At 39.5% G+C, this 4956-nt stretch overlaps 1 pseudogene; it reads right to left on the minus strand.

Annotated features, from left to right (window-relative positions):
• Positions 1-3379: 3379 nt before the first annotated feature.
• Positions 3380-4387, minus strand: LOC132483064 (mesenteric estrogen-dependent adipogenesis protein-like; annotated as a pseudogene).
• Between the last annotated feature and the right edge of the window lie 569 nt (positions 4388-4956).

Raw genomic sequence — 4956 nt, forward strand, 5'->3', positions numbered from 1 at the left:
AGAGTGGCATGGACATATATACACTACCAAACATAAAATACATAGGTAGTGGGAAGCAGCCACATTGCACAAGGAGATCAGCTAGGTGGTTTGTGACCACCTAGAGGGGTGGGATAGGGAGGGTGAGAGGGAGGGAGATGCAAGAGGGAAGAGATAGGGGAACATATGTATATGTATAACTGATTCACTTTGTTATAAAGCAGAAACTAACACTCCATTGTAAAGCAATTATACTCCAATAAAGATGTTTAAAATATATATATGCATAATACTTAAAAAGCAAGGCACTGATTTTTACATTGGCAGATAAATAGACACTGAACTCTAGAATTGTAAATAGTTTTAATTTTATAGATGTATTCAATATGATTTAAATAAAGTTTCTTCTATTAGATAAACTTTCAGCTTAAAATAATTTTAATGAAAAATCTTATATTTCTTTTCCTTTGGGAAATATTTTTATAGAGGATTAACCATCTAAGTCTTATCAGGAGCAGGAATTCTTATTTGTGCCAGATATGGAGCAGAATTATAGACCAAAAGACTAGACAGAGCTTTTAGAAAGGTAGGGTTTTTCTTCATTTTTTTAAATCTTTTTATTTTCTATTGGAGTATAGCTGATTAATAATATTGTGTTGGTTTCAGGTGCACAGAAAAGTGACTCAGCCATACATATACATTTATTCATTCTCCCCCAAACTCCCCTCCCACCCAGGCTGCTGCAGAAAAATTTTATATTTATCAATTATCATTCATATTTGCCTTTTAACTTTAACATATTTAAATACTGCAGAAGAAAATGACTTTCTTGAAAACATGAAAGTCATTCTGTTTGGAAAATCTTCTACATTTACTTTAATCTGAATTTTTGGTGAAAATATGTTCAAATCTTTTACAGTTTGAAGGAAGACATTTAAATTTTTTTATGTCAATGAGAACGAGTACAAGTCATAATGTGATAAATAAGAATTAAGAAATTTAAAAATGTCCATCAACATTTGACTGGATAAAGAGAAGATGTGAGATACACATACACACACAATGGAATATTACTTCGCCATGAGAAATAAGGAAATTCTACCATTTTTGACAACTTGGATGAAACTTGAAGGCATTATTCTAAGTGAAATAAGCCAGACAGAGAGACAAATACTGTATATCACTTATACGTGGAATCTAAAAAAAAGCAAACTCATAGAAATAGCAGATTAGTGGTTGCCAGGGGCTGGGGGGTGGGTGGGTGGAATGGGGAGGTATTGGTTAAAGGGTACAAACTTAAATTTATAAAATGAATAAGTTCTAGGGAATCTAATGTATAATGTGGTGATTGTAGTTAATAATGCTGTATTATATACTTGAAAGTTGCTAAGAGATTAGATCTTAAATGTCCTCACCACAAAAAGAAATGGTAATTATGTGACAAGATGGAGGTGTTAGCCAATGCTATGGTGGTACCATTTTACAATATATAAATATACCAAATTAATGTGTTTTACACCTTAAACTTACACAATGTTATATGTTGATTATATCACAATAAAGCAGTGGGGGGGAGGGCAGTGGGAAAAAATGTGAGCTCACAAAGAAAAAGAGCTGAAAAGAGAAAAAGAAAAAGAGGATGAAATATTTAGAACTGCAAACAATGAAAATGAACACATCCACATGTGACCCACATAAAATTTGTAATTATATTACAATTTTTATTAAGGACTTAATTATTTATGAAAATGATACACATGAACAAGAAAACTACTCTCATCAAGCCTGCAACTTGAACAGGTGAAACAAAATGCTTTCATTTCTCTTCATATCTCTTACTAAAAGAAAACTAATTACTAATACAAACAATGAGAATGAAAAAGAGAATTACTCAGATCAAACTTACAATTTGGAAATACCAAATGTAATTTTGACCTTGCCATTGGAAGATGAAGAAAATTACATTCATTAAATTGGCAAATTTCATGGCTGAGGAAGACTAAACCTCTTGAGCTTTATTAGATGAAGACCTTGGAAAATGGCCATCACATACTTTTGACATCATATAAATACTTTGAGCAAAACAGAATTCAATCCAAATTAATGCATCTATGCCAGAGTTTTAGCCAAAAATTCAGAAGATTTTTTTGGTGCCATATCCATTGCATAGTTTAAATTTGTCACTAGAAGATATGTCCTCAACTGTGCCAATAGAAATGACATTCGTTGGAACAATTCAAATTTATATACAATATTTTCTGAATCTACTAAAGATACCTTTTTTTTGAAATGCCTATCAAATTAACCCTACAACCACAGTTGAACACATGATGGGAACATAACTAATCATTGGTAAAACAATTAAATTTAGGTTAAACAAGGTAAAGTATTAGAAGAGTTAAATGAAACAAAAGAACATCCTTTTTTTTTTTGAATGTTAAGGAAAAATTTAATTGCACAAATATAGTTCATACCATTTCAAATATAAATGAAAGGACAAGCAGTAGTGCTATCATAATGTATAATACAGGAATATTTTTTAAAAGGACAGAAAAATTATACTCAGGACTCAGAAATCTTTCTCATTATAAGCCTGTGTAGCAACTCATTCATGCAGGTTTTTAGGATGTAAATAGGATGATTTTTTTTTTCTTTTTGAAGAACTCCACGGTAGCTATGAGATGAAAAATGTATCGCTGTAACAATGTATTATGGTAATGGTATAGCTTTCTTCTATTTTGTTTTTAGTGTTAGGATTGCTAAAAGCTTATGAAATACCCAACTGACATAAAGTGCTTTTAATAGAGAGGACAACGTCGCATACATTATCCTTCTCCTGTCATGTCTGGTATCACATCACCTGGCCTCTTTCTACACGGGCCACTTTGTTAAGGAGGGAGGTCAAGGGAGTTCAGATTTCAGGCAGAGGGTGGTAGGGTTACCGCCTTATCAACCTGGCCAATCCTCCTGCGAGCCTCGCCGTGAATGTTTCTCCTAAGGTTTCATCCTATGGGCAGGATGAAAAACATAGTTGCCTTCTGATGAAGGATGTCCTGGGCTTTTTGCTCAGCAAGGTTTGCAAGAGAATGGCACTGCTAACCCCATGCTTGCTGGGTTTGGGTTCAGACAAGCAGAGGGCTAAACCCAGATTTATGAAGCATCACAGGGCAAAACCCAGGTCAGATGGCTCCCACAAAGGCTGCCCAGGAAGCTCCCAGGATGCCAGGGTATAAGCGAAATATTCAGGGTGGCAGGACTCTGCCACTCCCCCTGCCTCTTTGGAGAAGTGTTAAAAGGAGAGGAACCGCTCAGGCCATGGGGCCAAAGCCCTCCCATCCTGAAGATAGCTGCAGCAGCCCTGCCAAGGCATCACCCACAAAAATGGAAAGGAGGGGTCTCAGTAGGAGCAGAGGGCAGAGGTACCCGCCTCCTATCTCTCTTGGATTCCCTCAGCCCTCGGTTCTGGCACAGGCCTGGGGTGTAGGAGGAGCCGCAAAATGTCCAATCCAATCAGATAAATGGGTTGGGTATCTCTTCAGATTCCAGAACACATGGAAATGGTAATTCTGCCAAAAGAGGCTCCATCAGAGATGATCTAGGTGACAGACTGCAGTTAAAAACTTCATCTAGTGAACCTCTGGAAGTTACACTGAATTTTCGGTCAGAGAAACTGCTCCTTCGGATTAAAGGTTCACTCATTTTTTCCAGAAATAATTTAATGGTCTCCTTCTTTTCTGGACTTGTATTTGACAAATTCAGAACTTTTCCATTCACTGCTGAGCCCAAACCAATAGAAGAAATCAAATAACGTGCCAGCTTTGAATTCATACGCAAAGCTCAGATCTTCTCCATTAACCACCTTGTTTCCTGGAGGGAGAAAATTCTTTACTGCCTCTTGAAAATCAAACTGAAGCCAGTAGCTTTCTCCAATCACTGAGGAAATGACCATGTCCATCCCCTGCTCTATCTGTCTTCTTATCTTGGGGTGCCTGGTGTTCACAAGAAACGCATACGTTCTTTCTTTCGAGGAGTCCTTTTTGGTCTGTACACTAATAAAGAATAGCATTGGTTTGCTCAATATAGTTTCCTGTTAGTCTTTATAATCGCAGTAGTTGGTCAGTTCCACATATCTCCTGATGTAGCTGCTGAGGTGGTAGAGCTGTCCATCGAGGCGCACGAGGCCGTCGCTGAAGACGGTGAAGCCCCCGTGCGTGGCCGCGGGCTCCGCGGGACCGGGGACCACCAGCTGGTCCCCGTGCAGCTGGAAGGTGCAGGGCTGCAGGCGCAGCAGCTGGGCCAGGGGCTGCAGGGCCAGCTCGCAGTCGCACGTCCACAGGCTGTGCAGCTCCCCCGACGAGATGGAGGTCAGGCTCGGCCTGGCCGCCGACGCGCTCTCCAGCCCCGCCATGGCCCGGCCCGCGCTCCTGACGCCAATAGACCCCGACAGGGGCCCGGCGCCCTGACTCGCTTGGCCTCGCGCCCAGGTCGCCGCTCAGGTGCTGCCCGGCCGCCTGCCCGCCGGCCCGGTGAGGAACGAAGCTCTGCAGGCACCGCGCGGAGAAAGCCAAGAGCATCCTTAAATAGTGAGTCATGTGGAGAAGAGTACGGAGGTTCCTTAAAAAACTAAAAATAGAATTACCATATGGCCCAGTAATCCCACTACTGGCATATACCCAGAGAAAACCATAATTCAAAAAGACACGCACCCCAGTGTTCATTGAAGCACTATTTACAATAGCCAGGTCATGGAAACAACCTAAATGCCCATCGACAGATGAATGGATAAAGAAGATGTGGTACATATATATACAATGGAATATTAGTCTTAAAAAGGAACAAAATTGGATCATTTGTACAGATGTGTATGGATCTAGAGGCTGTCATACAGAGTGAAGTAAGTCAGAAAGAGAAAAACAAATATCGTATATTAACACATATATGTGGAACCTAGAAAAATGGTACAGGTGAACCGGTTTG

This window comes from Mesoplodon densirostris, chromosome 2, assembly GCF_025265405.1.
Source record: "Mesoplodon densirostris isolate mMesDen1 chromosome 2, mMesDen1 primary haplotype, whole genome shotgun sequence".
NCBI lineage: Eukaryota > Metazoa > Chordata > Mammalia > Artiodactyla > Ziphiidae > Mesoplodon > Mesoplodon densirostris.